We start from the raw sequence: 20,720 nt of genomic DNA on the forward strand, positions 1-20,720 counted from the left end.
CCCAGGAGTTGGAGATTGGTCTCAGCAACATGGTGAAACCCTGTCTCTACAAAAAATACAAAAATTAGCTGGTCATGGTGGTGCACATCTGTGGTCCCAGTCACTCAGGAGGCTGAGGTGGGAGGATCACCTGAGCCTGGGAGGTTGAGGCTGCAGTGAGCCAAGATCACGCCACTGCATTCCAGCCTGGGTGACACAGTGAGACTCTGTCTAAAAAATAAAAGAAAATACAATTAAGTTGGAACAGAACGACTTAGGAGGGTCAGGAAAAACAATGAGGAAGTGTATTTAGTGACACAAAGATGCTTACAATACAGAGTCAACAAAAATGTATATGAGTCTGGCCGCGGTGGCTCGCGTCTGTAATCCCAGCACTTTGAGAGGCCAAGGCAGGCAGATCATGAGGTCAGGAGATCGAGACCATCCTGGCCAAAATGGTGAAACCCCGTCTCTACTAAAAGTACAAAAATTAGCTGGGCGTGGCGGCAGGCACCTGTAATCCCAGCTACTCAGGAGGCTGAAGCAGGAGAGTCTCTTGAACCTGGGAGGTGGAGGTTGCAGTGAGCCGATATTGAGCCACTGCACTCCAGCCTGGGTAACAGAGCTAGACTCCAACTCAAAAAAAAAGAAAAAATAATAATGTATATGATATGATCCAGTTTTTTTTTTTTTTTTTTTTTTTTGAGACAGAGTCTCGCTCTGTCGCCCAGGCTGGAGTGCAGTGGCACCATCTCTGCTCACTGCAAGCTCCGCCTCCCATGTTCAAGCCATTCTCCTGCCTCAGGCTCCTGAGTAGCTGGGGCTACAAGCGCCCACCACCACACCTGGCTAATTTTTTGTATTTTTAATAGAGACGGGCTTTCACGGTGTTAGCCAGGATGGTCTCGATCTCCTGACCTCGTGATTCCCCCCACCTCAGCCTCCCAAAGTGCTGGGATTACAGGTGTGAGCCACCGTGCCCGGCCGATATGATCCAACTTTTAAAAGGCAAAAAAATTGTGTATCTCTCTACTTAAATTTAAAAAAATTACAAATATTTTATTTGTGATATAAATAAATATATTGCACCCCCCAAGGTTGAAATTCATGTGTTTCCTTCTATGTTTTTATTCTTTTACTGTATTATTTAACATATGTATTCACAAACAATATGCAATTTATAATGTTTGAATCCTTTTGTAACCTCTTTTCTACATTCAACACTGCGATTTTGAAATGTTACATACCTAGTTTTAGTTATTTTAATTGCAAAGAGTATTCTTTTGGATGTCTACCCCAAAATTAATCTATTCCCATACTGACCGACATTCACGTTACTCCCAATTTGTTTTCAGTGCTACAGACAACGCAGTAATGAACACTGGACTTGGAACTGCTGCCTCATTCTGACATGCACACCTCTGATTTTACTACATATTAACAAATTGCTTTTTAAAATGGTTGGACAATTAACACTTCAGGTGGATGTTTGGGGTTGGTGAGATAATAGGAAATACTCATTTTCTTCTTTATGCTTCTCCGTATTTTCCAATTATTCTACCAAGAGTATTAACCACTTGGTTAATATATTTAACTTCTTTTAAAAAAAGAAAAACTTTTATACTGCATTTTTTAAGATCACATGAGTATGTTAACATATATCACTTGATATTGAAAAAGCTCTGTGACTTACTAGTGGACCCATTGCACAGCTAAGAAAATAGAGGCTCAGGGAAGTCATGTGGCTTGTTTTCTTTGGTCACTAACCTGCTCAGGTCTCTACCTTCTCTGATCCTCAGCTTCTTCCTGTCATTCACATCGGCCTAACTGATAACACTACTGAGGGCATAAAATAAGATGATCAATTAGAAATACTAAAAAATATTAAGTGATTCACATACGTATATACACACAGATGCAACTCGTTCAGCTAATATTTATAGAGCCTCTGCCATGTGGCCCTGGTGATCTCTTCTCATGGCCATGTTCTTTACATCCTTTCACTCCTCTGCTTACAGTAACAAATAACTAAGTATTGGGAAATGGAGGAGAAAATACCTTCCTACAAACCCTCCAGCTTCCATTCCACTCAGTCCTTCTCATGGAAAGCAGCATGGGTTAGCAAATCCTTAGATTTACTGAGGCTACTTACAACTTCCTCTGTTAATCCTTGGTTCTAAGCTCTAACATTCATTCAATTCTCAAAGATCTGTAAATACTGACTCAATTTAGAGAACAAAAATGGATTCAATACTAAAAGCCACTGCGTTTGGGTTTCATATCATTGTCTTCACAGGACTTCCTGGTTTCTAAGAAAGCAAATCCTGGCAAGACTGGAGAGCTCCAGAAATCCAGTGCCTGGGCTCACAAAAGCCAGCCCTGACTTCGCTAAGAAAAAGCCTCAAACTGCAGAACACACCCGGCAAACTGTTCTTATCATTCCGAGGCCATGCAGAGCCAGATACGGTTACGCAGCCCTTCTGAGGCAAAGATACACTAGGTCTAGACAGGCCCTGGTTCCCTGTGATAAACTCCAGATCATCACCACCGCAGGGCCCTGCTCCCAGCTACTTCATCTTTCCTGTCATACCTCACGCATCCAGCTCTCCTTCATTAGCTCTATGATAATAACTTGACGTAGGTCCAAAGAGCAAAGGAACTTGGATGTGAAAGTCCGAGACCCCTCTGCAAAATACTATTGCTTCTTTGGCTTCAGAAAAGCTTTTGGGAAGTGAATGAAACACATCCAGCTGTAATTCTTCTGATGTTAGAGTTATCATATGACCCAGAAACTCTACTCCTAGGAATCTACTCAGGAGAAATGAAAACACACATCCACACAAAATCTTGTACACCCACATTCACGGCAGCATTGGTCTCGATAGCCAAAGGCCGAAACAGCCCCAGTGTTCATCAACTGATGCGTGGATAAATACAATACAGTATATCCATAAAATGGAATATTCTCCAGCCACAAGAAAGAATGAATTACGGATACATGCTACAACATAGATGAACCTCAAAAACATGTTAAAGAAACCCATCACAAAACACCACATACGGTACGATTCGGTTTACATGAAAGGTTCGGACTAGGCCAATGCGTGGAGACAGAAAGTGAACTTGCGGTTGTCTAGGGATGGAGGGGGCAGGACTGGGGAGTGACTGCCGATATGTACGGTTTCTCTCTGAGGTGCTAAAAATGCTCTCAAAGTAGATAGTGGTGATGGTTGCACAACCATGAATATACAAAAAGCCATTGCACTGCACACTCGCAATGGGTGAATTTTATGGTATGTAAATTATATCTCAATAAAGCCGTATGTAAAAACAAAGGAAAAAAAAAAAACACTGGCGGCCGGGCGCGGTGGCTCACGCCTGTAATCCCAGCACTTTGGGAGGCCGAGGAGGGTGGATCACGAGGTCAAGAGATCGAGACCATCTTGGCTAACATGGTGAAACCCCGTCTCTACTAAAAATACAAAAAATTAGCCGGGCGTGGTGGGGGGCGCCTGTAGTCCCAGCTACTCGGGAGGCTGAGGCAGGAGAATGGTGTGAACCCAGGAGGTGGAGCTTGCAGTGAGCCGAGATCCGGCCACTGCACTCCAGCCTGGGAGACAGAGCAAGACTCCGTCTCAAAAAAAAAAAAAAAAAAAAAAAAAAAAAAAAAAAGAAGAAGAAAAAAACACTGGCCCCACAGAAGACAAAACATAAGCACAGTCAGCCTTGAGTCCACACAGCCATGTCAACACATAGAGGGACATGCTGTTTAGATGAAGGAAATGTGCCGCAGAAAGGAGTCAGGGAATTTCAGCCTGCAGGAAAAAGCCACTCCAGCCTCACCCAGGCAGAGCAAGGTGTCCAGGTGAGGCCGGCTGGCAGGATGTTACTGCCCAGCACAGCACTTGCAGGAAGTAAAACAGACCCCCCTCAACTAGAATGATCTCGGAGACTGGTCCATAAGTAGGACTGGCCCTTACCCTGGATCCTGAGTACAGGCAATGGGCAAAGCTGGAAGGATACGAAGACCTGGCTAACACCCTAAGTTTCCCAGGCCAGAGGAAATCAACCCCAGGCACGCATGGTGACGGCAGCGACCGCCACCATCTAGAAGAATTAGGCTTTGTGCCTAAGATCGGGGGAAAGTCTTCTGTGGATCAAATATTTTCTTCTCCTTCCTGTGAGGCTGCTTTGAAAAGCTGAGATTAAATGCTCTGCTGATGTTCCTGACCACCAGCGCTGCTCTCTGCCGTGTGTCATGGATGAACACGTTTGCTGTGTTCACATGAAATGTGGGGAGAAGTTTCAGGGCTGAAATACGTGACAGACATGACACTCGTGCTATGAAACCAGTTTCCTCTGATAGCCACAGAGCGGGGCTGACACGTCCTCCCTGGAGCAGACTCAGGAGGCAGAGACGGTGTCTGATGGCTCCCCGGGTCCCTGCAGCCTGTACGCAGTCGACACTGACAAAGAGGGTTCCCGAAAGAAACCTGGTGGATTGCCAAAAGCTTCATTAATTAATGAAATCAGTGGTGAGATAAATAATTGAAGGGAAAGAAATGGGTTCATCAGTTTGGCAACACTGAAATTTTCATGCATTCTGCCTAGGAGACGAATAAGCCCACAAGACAGGCATCAAGAATGGATGTGCCCTTTTCTCCAGTTTTAGGTCTGAGAGAGTTTCCACTTTCCCAAAAGTTAGCCTTTGGCATCATGTTGGAGATGCCTGTTGCGCTCTTCCTGCAGACCAGCCACCTTAGCCAGTGGGCGTGGAGGCGGCTGTCTTCACTTTTCCTCTAAGTCCTTACTAAGAATTTTCCTGTGCCCTAAACGGGATGTTGGAGATGGGGGTAAAGTGGCAATGAAAACGGCACTTGTTTCTAACATGAACTTTGGATCAGGATAAAAGTAGTAAACTTAAAATTCGATGAATGCTAAAATATTCCAAATATCCATCACCCGGTGAATGAAGAAACAAGAGATGGTACAGCCACAGGACGGAAGACCACTAACAAGAAGGAACCAGTCCCGGCTCCATGCACACCATGGGTGGACCTCAAGCATATTATGCTAAATGAACAGAGCCAGACACAGAACAATACACGGTGAATTATCCCACTGATAGGCAATACATATCAAAGGCCAAATTACAGACATGGAAACTGGATCACTGACTGTCTGGGCCACAGACACATGTGAGGATGGATCCCATGGGCATGAGGAGACTTCTGGGATGAGAGAGGCCTTCTAAGCTGGATTTTGGTGATGGCTACACCACGCCAAATTTACCAAAACTCATTGAACTATACACTTAAAATGGGCGAATTTATGGTATGTAAATTATATCTCAGTAATGCCATTAAAAAATTAAATGAAGACAGAAATTTTTAAAACTGCTGAAATCCAACATCAAAAAAATGATCAAAGGGTTCTTGAAATATGAGAAGTCAATTTAAAGTAATTTTCTTCGTGGAAATTAAAAAGGAATGTGGGCAAGAAGGAGAAAGAGATGTGAAATAGAAAAAAGAAAAGACAGCGTTAGTCCCACCTTCTATTTCATATGGAAGTAAATACAAGCTTATTCTGTTGCTCCATTCGCTATGAACCCACCTGGTCCCAATCCCCAGGTCACCATCAGATACACAAGGATGTGGTGATGCAGTCTGTCAAATGCTTACTTTACAGTATCACCCTTGCTGTGGCACTTTCTCAACTGACTCACCCAATAACGGTACCAATGGAATAAGTGAGGTTAATTCAACATGATTTAGTTTTGGTGCACACATGCTGGCTCCATGGGATCATTTATTGCTTCCTACGTTAAAACACTTGGAAGGAAAAAACTCCTGCATGCCAGAATGAAAGTTCTAGTATTTACACTTCCCAACTTTTAAAAACAGGGAATTTTACTTATCTCCAGTCTTTTTTTTTTTTTTTTTCCTTCGAGACAGAGTCTCGCTCTGTCGCCCAGGCTGGAGTGCAGTGGCGCGATCTCGGCTCACTGCAAGCTCCGCCTCCCGGGTTCACGCCATTCTCCTGCCTCAGCCTCTCCGAGTAGCTGGGACTACAGGCGCCCGCCACCACGCCCGGCTAATTTTTTTGTATTTTTAGTAGAGACGGGGTTTCACCGTGGTCTCGATCTCCTGACCTCGTGATCCGCCCGCCTCGGCCTCCAGTCTTATAATACTTTTCTTCCTCCATGAGACCTCAAAGACTGAGAGTGGCAGTTCAGAGATGAAAACCCTATGTCCATTCTCTTCCCTAAAAAGTGACTTCCCTTGGCTGCAATAACTGAAGTAACTCAAAATGACTGCACTCCCATCTTCAGGCTGTTCTGTCCTTTCTCATTTGAAAACAAGTTTCCTGCAAACGGGTTGGCAGATTCTCCAAATATCTGAGGGTATCCAACAACCATTTTTAGACTTTTGTTTTGTACAAAGTTATCTTCTCTGGATCTATAAACTTTTCCACCTCTTGGTGGAAATTTTCAAATGTATATTTATGTTCATGTCTTGAATCATAAGACAAGCAAAATACAGAAAGAAAAAACACAACTAAAATTGACGCAAGAGAGCAATAACCTCTCACAGTCCTGGAAAACAGGAGAGTTCTCTTATTTGGGGCAACTTCAGCCTTAGACTTCACCACCTATATATGTTGGGAGATGGTTCTTATTTCTTCTCCCCACCCCACTCCCCGCAAAAAACACAGAAACACCATCCACGGAGAGTCATTATTCAAGCTAGGTTGTAGCAAGACTTGGTTGAAAGTTTAATCACATGGCTAGATGTGAAAGACTTGGGGACTATTTTACCACAAGCATTTTTTTTTTTTTTTTTTTGAGAATGAGTCTCACTTTATCGCCCAGGCTGGAGTGCAGTGGCGCAATCTAGGCTCACTGCAACCCCCACCTCCCAGGTTCAAGAGATTCTCATGCCTCAGCCTCCCAAGTAGCTGGGATTACAGGTGCCCGCCACCAGGCCCAGCTAATTTTTTGTATTTTTAGTAGAGACAGGGTTTCACCATGTAGACAAGGCTGGTATCAAACTCCTGACCTCAAGTGATCCTCCTGCCTCAGCCTCCCAAAGTGCTGGGATTACAGGTGTGAGCCACCGCACCCGGCCTTAAATTCTTTTCAACTGACAAATAAAAATTGTACATATTTATGGTGTACAACATAATGTTATATGTTTACATTGTGAAATGATTAAATGAAGCTCACTAACGTATCGATCACTTCCCATACTTATTTTTCTTCTGATGAGAAAGTTTAAAATCTATTCTTTTAGCACTGTTTAAATACACTTATTCTTAGTTATAGTCACAATGCTGTATAACAGATCTCTGCACCCCTGAAGCTTTAACAGCACCAATCATCCCTTCTATACTGAGATAGTCCTAATATGACCTTGGCTGTGCGTAGCGCATATGCTTTGAGTTGCTGGTGATCACGGACTTTTGTAGAGCCACCCGGTCTTTTGCAGGGCAGTCTGGAGTTGGTTGAGTCTCGAGTTAGTGAGTTTTCACACGTGCGCCACGCTACCAGCACGTGTGAAAACTCGCTAACTCTATACTCAATGCAGGAAAGGCTACATCATTTGCCAGGCCTGGTCAAAATGAGAATATGGGGTTTCTTTTTCAAAAACTATCAAGAATTTCAACAAGGGAGAGCAGAGCCTTACCCCAAGTGTGGGGTCCCAGGTCACATGCCCAGGAGGACTCTCTGGCTCAGTGGCACCTTGAGCTTACCAACAGGGCAACTCCTCAAATGTGACCAACTCAGGAAGCGAGTTAAGAACTGCCAAAAGAAAATGAAAGTCTTCTGGACAGGGGTCCACTTTTTACAATGTCAGCACCTAGCTCGATGGTATCTATGTGCACGCTGCACCCCCAGGGCTGAGTCATAAGTTCACCATTGAGTCACACTCTGGTTATTGCCTCTCTTCTCAGACCCATTACTGGAAGAAACTTCCATTCACCTGGCGCTATACATGTTTGGGGCTGGGGAGTCTCTGGACGTGAACTGCATGCCACTATAACAAGCCAAGAACAGCATGTGGGGACAGGGCTTTAACAAAAGCACAGTGGGATCCAGCAGCCTCTCACTGCTTCAGGCTTCAGGGAACTGCTAGGATGACGGAGGGGCCATTACTCCCACCACACACAGAAGTGTCCACTTTCTCTTAACCCTTTCCATAGGTGATGCCTTTCATTCCTGCAGACAGCATCTATGAAAGAACCAGCCTGGGGAATGAACACTGACCAGTCCCAAGGAGCTCGTCAAACTGCAGGAAAGCAAGATAAGAAATTCAAGTTGTAGAGTCCAAGACTAACTGCTACTCTCCTGGAATGTGCAGCGTGGTTTGAAAATAAAAACCCAGGCCTGGCACAGTGGCTCACATCTGTAATCCCAGCACTTTGGGAGGCTGAGGCATTCGGATCACTTGAAGTCAGGAGTTTGAGTTCAGCCTGGCTAACATGGTGAAACCCCATCTCTACTAAAAATTAGCCAGGCGTGGTGGCACACACCTGTAGTCCTAGCTACTCAGGAGGCTGAGGCAGGCAGGAGAATCGCTTGAACCTGGGAGGCGGAGGTTGCAGCGAGCCAAGATTGTGCCACCGCACTCCAGCCTGGGCCACAAAAAGGAGACTACATCTCAAAAAAAAAAAAAAAAACCAGGATTCAGCCTGGGCAACATGGCAAAACTCCCTCTCTACACAAAATACAAACATTAGCTGGGTGTGGTGGTGTGTACCCGTAGTCCCAGCTACTTGGGGAGGGCTGAGGCAGGTGGGTCACTTGAGCCAGGGTGGTCAAGGTTGAAGTGAGCTGTGTTTGAGCCACTGCATTCCAGCCTGAGTGACAAAGTGAGAGCCTGTCTCAAAAAAAAGAAAAAATAAATAAACGTCAGGGTTAGAACACCTGGTGAAATACCAGGCAGGGCCATGAGGAGGTCAGGAGATCTCCTTAGAGGAGTACACACCGAACCACGTCTTCACCTTCTAGAATTTCCTGAACAGGGCTCACTCTGGTGCCTGAGCTCCTGTATTCCATTCCACCTGCCTGATGCCCTTCCCTCCCCCTTTTCTCCCACTGTTGACTTGCCAAACATGTGTATTCTTCCAAACCCTGCTTAAGCCAGCTCCTTCTCCCCCCTGCCTCCCGCTGAACAGTCAGGTGCATCTTTCCCTGCTTCTCACGGCCCTTTCTCTATCAGCCATGGAGCTCACTGTCACAGAATGTGGCCACTTACTCACTGCACGAGTCCATGAGACAAACAACAGAAAAGACCCAGCACAGTCCTGGGCCACATGATATTGACAAGTGCTATTTCCCTTCGTGTGTATATCTGCCATCCCACAAAGCAGGCTTCCTGAGGAGCTAAGTGTCTTTCACCATCATATCCACAGCTCCCAGCACAGACCTGGCGTACGAGGTGGTTAATAAATATCCACAGAATGAATGAACTGAATGGTCAGTCACATCCACCGCACTGCTCCAGGGAAATGCCCGGCTCATGGCTGACTCATGATAGGACCTGTCAGAGGGATGTAGCTGCTACCCTGTGATCAGGTAAGGCATCATCATTAACAAAGCCAAAGGAGGGATATTTTACCTTCCACAAATCCAGCTAATCATGTAGTGTTTGTAAACTACATTTGACATGGCACAAGTTAGTAATTGAGCTCTACCTCTCTTCTAGGAATGCATGTTTTTAAGGGGGTTTCCTCCGCCTGGTTTTGCCCTCTTTATTCCTTTTCTCTTTCTCTATGAGTGGACTTTCGGCTTCTGACTGCATTTTCCTAGCACAGAGCTGTGAATGCTGCATATCCAAAGAGGCTGGAGAGTGAACAGGCATTGACCTTCACACCTGGGTAGGGGCTCCTGGGCCAGAGACCCAGTTTGCCTGTATGAGCTGTGCAGCCCTGGGAACGCTGACCCCCAGGCTCCCCATCTGTGAAATGGAGATAAGAAGAGTTCCTAGTCCAGGGCTTGTGGTGAGGATTATCCGTAGGCCTTTGCCTGGCACATCATCTTAAATGTCGCCGTGGTCATCATTATCGTCACTGTGCCATCACCACGGCCTGGGTCCTGGCTCTGGGTTTCTTTTTTTTTCCAAAGTCACCCTCTTCTTGCTAGCCACCCTCTTTCTATCCTGAGGTTCCAGTCCTCTCAGCCCATAATCATTTATAGAACTTTAAAAAAAAAAAAAAAAATGAGCCTGAATTGGTTGGTCCAAGGTGGGGCCCAGGGAGGCCTGTTTAAAATGCGTCCTAGGTGATCCTCATGTGCAGGCGATGTTGAGAACACGGGTTAGACTCTGCTGCCGGGACCTGAAAAGCGTGATGGAGCTGCAGCCATGGTGGCCGGTCTGTCCCCGCCACACAGAGGCTGCTTCCCACTGCTGTGTGTGAGCTCCCCAAACCCCAAACTCTTCCACAGCTACTAGCTCATTCCTTTTTTTTTTTTCCCCCTCCTCATTATTCTCTCATAGCAAATAAAACTTGGTTTGATTGTCCCTGGGCAAAGTCCCCAGCCCAGAGTTCCTCCTTCCACGTCTTATTGTAAAGACACAGGCTTACTGGGGCTGTTAGGGGCTGAGTTCTCCCCTTCTGACCCACTGCAAGCTCTACCCCACTTCTTCCTTTGCTCAGAAGGTTTCAGCCCGATTATTCTTCAGTCCCATGGGGGAGTGAGACCCTCATAGTGAGGGGCACCCTTTGGGTAGCTTCTTGGGACTTGAACTGGCACATTTCACGTGCCTCTTTTGTTTCAAGTTCAAAAGATAACTCCAGTGCAAAAAACTTCTAGGAGAACATGAGGATAACGTCACAAACAGTGCTGATGAAAGATGCCAGCAAGCCATGAGAGCTGAGGCGGCCAGTCCTTGTCTCCAGAGAATGACAGAGGAAGAGAGGCCAGGAAGAGCAAAGCAAGCCCTGGGCCATTCCAGAGAAAGCGGGCGAAGGCCCACCAAGGTGAGTGACCAGAGGCAGAAGAGACAGACCCAAGCCACCCTCCATCCACCCATCAGACCATCAGAAGAGGCAGAGAAGGAAAAAGAGCAAAGGCAGGCATATTCTCGGCGGCGGCGGGCGGGGTGTTTCTCACACCTGCCTGCCCCACCCCACCCCGCCACCAAGATTCCCGGCCACCTCAGATGCTTAACGAAGGTGCATTTTCCCTGGTGAGGAAAGCTATAGAGAAGCTGCTGAAGACCAGGCTCTCTTTAAAAAGACAAATAACAGGCTGGGCGCGGTAGTTCACGCCTGTAATCCCAGCCTGGCCAACATGGTGAAACCCTGTCTCTACTAAAAATACAAAAAATTAGCTGGGTGTGGTGGCAGGCACCTGTAATCCCAGTTACTGGGGAGGCTCAGGCAGGAGAATTGCTTGAATCCGGGAGGCAGAGGTTGCAGTGAGCCAAGATCATGCCACTGCACTCTGGCCTGGGCGACAGAGCGAGACTCTCTTGAAAAACAAAAACAAACAAGAAAAAACAGTTCAGCCATTGGGGAAGACAGAAGGAATGGAAAGCAGGAGGTAAGTCCTAATGTGGCAAAAATTGGAATGAATATAAATAATTAAAAGAATTGGGCACATTTAAAATATCTCTCTGGTCCTCTCCCCCCACCTCCTCTCAAACTTTAACCCTATTATTCTTCTAGAGATGGAGGCCAAATGAGGATTTTAGTAACACCACAACATCTTCATTACATCATTTGGTCTTACATAACTTCCAGATTTCCACATGATTTGGGGGTCTGTGATGGGAAGTTTCTGCACATTTTGAAACAATGGGAAGTCTTTTCACCCTAAAAGAAAATTCAGGAAAATTTCAGGAAAGGCAAGAATATGAAATGCAAGTTCATGTGATTCTGTTACAATATTTAGCGACAATGTGCTCAGGCATTGCTAGCTCTGGGGCCTTGGGAGAGTTAGTTAACCTCTCTGTGCCTCAGTTTCAAATTAGATTAGAGAAAATAATTGGCAACCCACAGGGCTGGGGGCAAGCTGAAATGAGATGCTATACAAAGCAGACAGCTTCCAGTAAGTGCTGCGTAACACATGTTGATTACAAAGTACATAAATGATTACCTTATAAGGTGTAATATGATAAGTGACCATTTGGGAAGAATATGATTGGAAAGTGACCTTTTTTCCCCCCTATATTTACTATCTCAGGGCGTCAAAGACACCCTCCATACAACAAGTTGCCAAACCCTGCTGGCTTGCAGACCTGTGTGTGCCTCATCTGCGCCTCCCCTCCCAGAGCTGCAGGACGCTCAGCCTCTCTCTGCTTCCTGCCGCGCCAGCCCACCTTCTTCCTCTGTGGTCTAGGAAAACTCCAGCCTCCCGCCCTGTCCCGCCTCGCCCACCGGCCCACTCCTCTGGTCTCTGTCACTCCCTGAGAAGCGTGCACACTGGGACCAATACTCCCCACTTCCAGACCTAACGTGGGGGCTGTTCTTCTCTAGGAAGTATTTCAGGAAGCCCAGACTGGGCAGGGGTGGTGAGGCGTTCCCCCCGGTGTGCACGCGCATCCCTGCCCTGCGAGTGTTATCCACTGCGTGGGAACCCCTCGCTGAGGCTTCCATCTCGCCCTCTGGGCAGCAGGCTCCTCAAAGGCACTCGCAGGGTCGGCTTCCTCTTTGTATTCCCGTGGGCTGAATGCACGGGTTCCCTAAGAAACGCTGAAAGGGGATTCTGGAGTTGGGTGGGGAGTTGGAATAACTGGCCCCACTTCTGTCGACCTTTGAGAGCCTGAAAGCGAGAAGGGAGAAGGGAGACGGGAAGACAAAAGGGAGGGACACAGCAGTTATGGAACCCCTAAGGTCCCCCAGGACTAGTTATGGGACCCCTAGAGTCCCCCAGGGCTGGGGAGCTGAAGCCTAACTTCGGGCAGGGCGGGGTGCTGGTCCTGGGAAGGAAGTAAAGGTGGCCCCTCCAGTAAGTGAGAAGCACCAGGGACGGAAAGGAAAGAAAGGCTTGAAATACCAGCAACTGTGAGGATGGATGCTAGGAGGCAAAGTAATACTAGTGAGACCTGGGTGCTGGATTAGTACCCACGGCTGGACTGCAGTGGCTCAGCGCTCACTGTGAAGGTCAAGGACACAGCAATGAAATCCCCAGGTGGGAGCAGGTTTGTGAGTGCCTCTCTCAATTTGTTCCTGAGATACGTTAATCTGTTCACTCCAGGGAGGTGTGGTTAAGGAGGCTCCCTTAGCTGGTGGGGAGGGGAACGAGGAGGGCCTGTCTGCACAGATCTGGGTGTGGAAGGGGTCCTATCAGACCACCAAGCCTGGTCCAGTTCCTCACTGCATCGGGCTGCCTTGGTGCCAGCATGACCCCCACGCAGACTTATCAGGGCAGAAAGCACTAAATATTTGAATACTTTGCGGCCATGTGTCTACTTTTAAGTTGGTTTACTATTATTTTTCAATTCCCATGTAAAGTATTTCTTCATTTAAATTAATGAATTGCCACTTTGGTTGGGACCCTATTAGTCCTCAGAAATGGGTTTGCTTTGATCAGACCAACCAGATCCCTGAGTGTACCTGACAGAGCCGGGAATTCCCCTTCAAGCAGTGGTTCTCAGTTGTGGGCAAGTTTGTCCCTCTAGGGGATTTTTGGCTGTCACAAGTAGAAGTGGGGTGACTACTCCTGGCATGTAACAGTTAGAGGCCAGGAATGCAGCTGAGCATCCGATTCTGCACAGGTTGGCCTCTTCCAAAAAAGGATTAATGAGCCCAAAATCTCAACATCGAGATTGAGAAACACCCCGCCCTCAAGGAATGTCACCCTTGAGGCCCTGGCCAGGAGGCCAGCGATGAGGCAACCCTCATCACCTGACTTCTTGTGCCCATCTCTTCTCTAGGCCACAACACATATTCAGTGCTGGGTACTCTGCTCTATGCTACAAACGATGCGATTACACCTCCATGCCATCAATGAGCACCCAGTGCAGTTACGAAGAGAGGACTGTAATCATTGTCATGGAATGTAATTATGCATCTAGAAAGAGTGACTGTTTTATGAAGGATGAATGGGGTGATGGGAGAGCGTCAAGAAAGCAGAGGCTGGAGGCAGATGCTAGAAATGGACTCACAGGCATAGAAATGGTTCCTATGCAGGCTACCCACACAAGAGGCCGAAGAATCTGCTCACCATCCGCCTTGCAACCTGCCCTTCCCCCAGCAGAAAAGAGACAAGAAAAGAAATGAGCCCGATGACTTACTCCTGGGAGGCAGGACACAGTCTGAGATGATTGCATTGATTGTCTGCTGATGGCTGCAGTATCCTGGGAAGAAGATGTGCTTGCATAGACAGATAGTTCTTTAAAATTTCATCCGCCTCGGTTAACCTCTACCCACAGAAGACTGACAGCTCACGAGGAGCCCATGGAGATGGGCAAGAGACCAAATTTCACTCTAGGATCAATTCAAGTCTCCCATTCTCATTTCAGAGTTCATCTAAGATAAGCACTGGCAGGGTCTTTGCAGATAATAATCTGCCTTTAAACTCAGTGGTGGATTTGTGGAAAGTCCACTGAAGAACAGAAAGCCTCTGACTCCATCCATCCACCGCCTTGGGAACTCTGAGAGCAGCCACCACAGGTATCCTTGAGAGCAGCTGCTCAGTCAAGTTCAATCCTTGGTTAAACATTGGTTTTGAGAAGAGTTCATCTTTAATTTAATGTATGTACTGCATTGTCACTCAGATGGTTTTAATCACAAGGCCCTTTCCCTTCTCCCACCACCTCTGGCTAAACCACAATAAAAACAACACTCCCTGAAAACTATAGTACCTTGTCTTATAAAGTACTGCTGTTAGTTTTTCTCCAAGTTCTAAAATAGTATCCTTTCTTGCAGTAATTTTGCTGCTTTTAACAACTGGGATGAAAGGCATGCAAAGGTCTACACAGTAGAGATTTGTTCATTATTTGAAAAATATTAGCTGGGGGCTGGGCGCAATGGCTCACATCTGTAATCCTAGCACTTTGGGAGGCCACACTGGGCAGATTGCTCGAGGTCAGGAGTTCGAGACCAGCCTGGCCAACATGGAGAAACCCTGTCTCTACTAAAAATACACACACACAAAAATTAGCCAGGTGTGGTGGCGCACCCCTATAGTCCCAGCTACTCAGGAGGCTGAGGCAGGAGAATTGCTTGAAACCGGGAGGCAGAGGTTGCAGTGAGCCGAGACTGCACCATTGCACTCCAGCCTGGGCAACAAGAACAAAACTCTGTCTCAAAAAAAAAAAAAAAAAGAAAAGAAAAATATTAGCTGGGCACGGTAGTACACACCTGTAGTCCCAGCTACTTGGGAAGCTGAAGCAGGAGGATCGCTTGAGCCCAGGAATTCAAGGCCGGCTTGAGCAACAAAGTAAGACTGGCCTCTTAAAAGAAAGCCCAGTCTCACTTTTAACATTTTAAACACAACTGAAAAATAAATTTACTACATATCTGTTATGTGCCAGGTTCTGCACTGGGCATGGGAGATAGACTGTGGAATATGCCGTGGCAAGGTGTGAAGGTACAGGGGAAAGCAGAGCCCAGATGATCTGGGTTCACATCTCAGCTCTACTCCTTCTTATGACCTAGCTGAGTTGCTTAATCTCCCTCATCTTTACTTTCTCTCTCTGTAAAATGGAGCATGATGAGAGTTTTCCCATGCTAGCTTTGTTATGAGGCTAAAATGAGTTAATAAATGTGAAGTCCATGTACTGGCACATAGGAGGCCCTCAGTGAAGGCAGGCTGTCATCATTCTTCCATATCCTGTAGGTCAGCCAGTCACCTCAGTGCCTCTAATGACCTCTGCAGGTTACCTGGCATATCCTGGACTGAGGCATCATCTCCTACAGGAATTTTTTTTTCTTCTATAAAAAAACAAAATGGGATACATGTGCAGAATGTGCAGATTTGTTACATAGGTATGCACCTCCTGACCCATCCTCTAAGTTCCCTCCCCTCACCCCACTCTCCAGCAGGCCCTGGTGTGTGTTGTTCCCCTCTCCTTACAGGAATTTTAGTGTCTGGCTTCAAACTACCATAAAATTCAAAATGCACCTCTCGTCTTGGAGGATCCCACACAGAAATGACCATGAAGTAGTTATGATGTTTAACCTAAAGAGAGCAGAGATGCCCGTGCCAACCAGAGTTATTGGGAACAGCTTCATGCTGATATCATCTGAGTTTAAAATAACCAAGAAAAAGAAGAACTTGCTAAATGTTTTCTCCCAAGGTCAGCCAAGCAGAGGAGTGTGGTTTCCAGAGGAACTTTGTCATGTTGCCCATATAATTTCCAGGCTGACGGTGGAACTTAAGTGGGGGAAAATGATTCTACTAAGAAGAGTTTCATGACATCAGAAAACACAAAGAGAAAGTGCTGCAACGAGGTCTCAACACTCTTCGTGTTGGGTCTCTAGAGCCTCCACTAGTTTCTGGATGCACTGCTGTTACTATTAAGAAAGCTGTAGGGGGTTGAAACCCACTTGTTTTTAGCAGAGCAAGACAGAGACTTGCAGTGTATTATGGGAAATCAGTTCCAAAGGACATGAGGATATTCAGTGAACTAATGGGTATGTAATTGGACGCAGGTAGCTTTTCTTTTTTAAAATGCTATACTTTGAGTCCATGTGGGTGGAGCTGTTGTCACTGGGAAATCTATGAGTAATTCACTATGAATGGGAACCTTGAGAGATTCTCTCTCTCAGCTTGTTCTTTCAGAAAGAGAATACACAAGACTTCTCTTCCTCTGTGTCTCCAGCGTTAGAAATTCCACTCTTCCCATTTAGTTAATTAACAAATGTTTACCATCCTTATGCTCAACCAGCATGGAAGATACAAAAAATATATAAAATGGACAACAGTCAACAGCTAACCACTTGATCCCTCCCTGCCCAGCACAGTGTATGCTGTGTGTGAACAATTTATAAAATTGTTCAATGAAAGAAGTATCCTGTTTCATTAGCCAATAAATGCTTCTATTAGAAGTAATACCCCCAGGGCAGGCGCGGGGGCTCACGCCTGCAGTCCCAGCTGCTGGAGGAGGGGGACTGAGGCAGGAAGACTGCTTGAGCTTAGGAGTTAGAGGTCGCAGTGAGCCATGATGGCGCCACTGCACTCCAGCCTGGGTGACAGCAAGACCCTGCCCAACCCGCAAAAATAGTCATACCCACATGGTTTAGGGGCTGTTTCCACATTGTCTTCCTGATAGTTCTTAAGCTTCTTTAAGGAAAAACCAGTTTCTCGTTTATTGCTGTAATACATAGTGCCTGAGACATGATACTCAACATTATTTGTTGAATAAATGAAGGGACTGGGGGTGGATAGAGGACCGATGGATGTATCATGCATGTGTGAATGGATGAAGGAATGGTGACTGAAAGGTAGGACTTAGGATCAAAGGAAGGAGTACAGCAAATTAGATCGGAGAAACAAAATAAAGACAAACAACGAAGCCGATGGGAAATCTTTGTGAGGCAAGAGTGTGCCAAGGAAAAGCAGACAGGTTAGATGGATTGTTCCATGATAATGTTAAAAAAAATTATACTCCTTTTAAGATATTTCCTCTTATTCAGTCAATAGAAGAAAATGGGTATCTGCCAGTCACGGGGTTTCCCTTGTAAACCCATTTGAAAACTATAACTATTTCAGCTGTATCTTGTTTTGCTCACAGTTGCATCTGTGGGACCTGACACCTATTAAACACATAATAAACAGCTGTTGAAGAAAGAGTTCATGCTTTAAGCTTCCTCTTTCCTACAGCCTGGCAGCGACTGCAGACCTTCCCAAGCCCACGCGTGAAGCCAGATTTCAGAGTTCCAGTGCTTCCTTTCCAAACTGATTCTCACACAAAAAATAATGAATTTGAGTTGCCCAAGCTCTAGGAAATGTTACATGATTATTATGATTATATTTCAAAATGTGAGTGATGAAAGGTGTTTCTCCAAAGATTTAGATGTCAAACACCATTCAGAAATGTGAATGTGGGCCGGGCGCGGTGGCTCGTGCCTGTAATCCCAGCACTCTGGGAGGCCAAGGCAGGTGGATCACCTGAGGTCAGGAGTTCGAGACCAGCCTGGCCAATACAGTGAAATTCTATCTCTACTAAAAATACAAAAAAATAAAAAATAAATTAGCTGGGCGTGGTGCCACATGCTTGTGATTCCAGCTACTCGGGAGGCTGAGGCAGGAGAATCGCTTGAACCCAGGAGGGGGAGGTTGTGGTGAGCCGAGATCATGCCATTGCACTCCAGCCTGGGCGACAGAGCAAGACTTCATCTCAAAAAAAAAAAAAAAAAAAAAAAAGAAAGAAAGAAATGTGAATGCGGCTTTGTCCCATAACCATCAGACCTCCTTTCCAGAATAAAGGAGACTGCACAAAATGTGTGACATTTACCAAACCCTCATTTGAGCATCCAATAATTTAAAACAATGGCAATGGCAGGAATTACGAAGATGACATTCTGGGTAAGTTCCTGGTTCCGTTTTACCCAGTTTCGTACCTGTTTAAAGTCTAGTGTAAGTCTGGCCTTTTGTTGTTAAGCTGAAGCTAAAAAAGTATTGGATTAGGAAGGATTCTGCCTTCTGTTCAGTCTTCTAACAGTCTTTCTTTTTCTGATTAAAAACTTCTGTCCCCAAATTTACATCTGCTTATGCTTTCAACCAGCACAGAGTATACCTGCTCTACTTCTATACTAAAGACTGACTTCTCCCTTCTTGGAGTTAAGAACCCTGAACCATGATCCATTTCTTACCATCCACCTTTGCTATCTAGGACACCGTCTCCTTCTTCCCTTGATCCGTCTGCCTCCTCTCCTATAAACCTTCAGCGGCAGGATGAAGACTCTCCCACTAGTATTCTTCTCATACTAATTGCATCTCCTTGACTGGCTGTTGCCTCCCCCTTCCTTCCAGCTGGGTGCTCATCTCTTCTTTTCGCCACCCATTTGGATTTTAAACTTGAGAGCACAGACTACAACTGCTGCCTTCTTCACCAATTTCACAGCAGAGCCTTGCAGACAGTGAAATCCCAATAAAACGATGACTGACTCACCCTCTGGGTGTCACCTCTGTCAGCCTCATCCATGGGACCCTACATTTACTTTATACTCACAGCTCCACTTACCTTCCCCAGACCAAAGCTGCTAAATGTTTTAACCTCTACTCAGCATCTGAATATCAGACCGTGTTTTGTTTATTGGGTTTGGGTTTTTTGTTGTTTCTGTTTTGGCTGTGCTTCCGAGGAAGTCTTGCTCTTTTTCCTTTGAATTCTATTCCATTAGGCTTTTTGCTGTGAAATTTTGAATCTGGAAACTGAAGAGAACCGACATCGCAGACTTTGACTTACATGCTGTCAATCTGCTTTGGAAGGTCATGTGGCAAATCTGCCCTTGAGGACCATTTTCAGGCAGGAAAAACAGTAATTTCAGCCTGGCTGCTTTTCACAATTCTTTGCAAACATCAAACACTCACAATCCAACCGTTTCTCTGTGTACTAACATGTGCTTTTCAAAATGAGTGTCATATTCTTTTTAGTAATACTTTTCTATGTGCTATGCCCTTTAAATAGTTCTCGTCTTTAACTCCACGTAGCTCTAGTTTGTTTTGTGCCATGCTATTTTGCCCCATTTTCAGGTAACTTTTCTACCTGAATTACTTAGGACCTCTGGATTTATAGCAGATTTGGTAAGACATAGATGATAGCATATTTAGATAAGGATCACAGCAAACAGAACCTCACTGAAACCACCCATTCTTCCTGCTTCCACATGGCAGGGTTGCTGGAGGTTTATAAGTAATGATTTTGGCTTTAGCAGCTGGAAGGTATGAGGCTAAGTGACCTTCACACATGTTTATCTTAAATTATAGATAATTTTAAGAGTCAAGAATGGGATTACTACTTATCTATTTTATAAAAGCTAATTATTTGGGATGCCATCAAAAGAGTGGTATCCCTTATCAAACACTTAGACGTACTGAATAAAAGCATCAGTTTAGCCGGTACCTGTTAAGAGGCCCACTAGGACTATGTCTTTCTAAGAGATGTGTTATTTGATTCTAATTATACTTAACTTTGCTTATTACTAAGTAGATAATTTTCTCATTTCATATTTTTTCTGAATATCAATTTTTCTCCCCATAGAGAACATTCAGAAGATGGAATCCTTTTAACGTAGAACTCAAGATGTGCCCTGTTCTCCCTGCCTGCCTCCCATTTCCCTAAACACACACACACACACACAAACACAAACACACACATTCTCCCTTCTCTCAAGATACTTTTTTTCCAACTGAGAGTGGTTGACTAATCACAGCTGAGTTAATCCTTCCACAGTTTTGAAAAAGTCTAGCAACCCTCACCTTGAAGAGAGTGACTAGCGTGGCTAATCCATCTAAGAACAATGCACGAAAACGAAAAACGGAGAATCCTGCCAGGCAGTTAATTTGTTATTCATACTTGTTGAACTTAAGATTTGCAGCTAAATAAGTGCAGATGAGAGCAAAGACCTGTCTTTTAAATATTTAAGCTTTTAGGCAAACCTGGGCAGGCAATATCACATTTATCAGTGCGAATTCCCCAATGCTGTCTAAAACTTTATTTCAATGATCTCACCTCCTGCAAGGAATTAATTCCCCCTCAGCTTGACCACAAGATCAATATCGTATCTTAAGAAGTGTTTAGGTTTTCTAAAAAAAGACCAGACACTGAAGACTTACATAAACATCA

At 45.4% G+C, this 20,720-nt stretch overlaps 1 protein-coding gene across 4 annotated transcripts in view; it reads right to left on the reverse strand.

The window, feature by feature from the left end:
* Positions 1-20,720, reverse strand: part of AGPAT4 (1-acylglycerol-3-phosphate O-acyltransferase 4) — a 193,619-nt gene that overhangs the window by 125,937 nt on the left and 46,962 nt on the right. The window lies entirely within an intron of this gene.

The sequence above is a fragment of the Hylobates moloch genome, unplaced genomic scaffold (assembly GCF_009828535.3).
Source record: "Hylobates moloch isolate HMO894 unplaced genomic scaffold, HMol_V3 SCAFFOLD_2, whole genome shotgun sequence".
Classification (NCBI taxonomy): Eukaryota; Metazoa; Chordata; class Mammalia; order Primates; family Hylobatidae; genus Hylobates; species Hylobates moloch.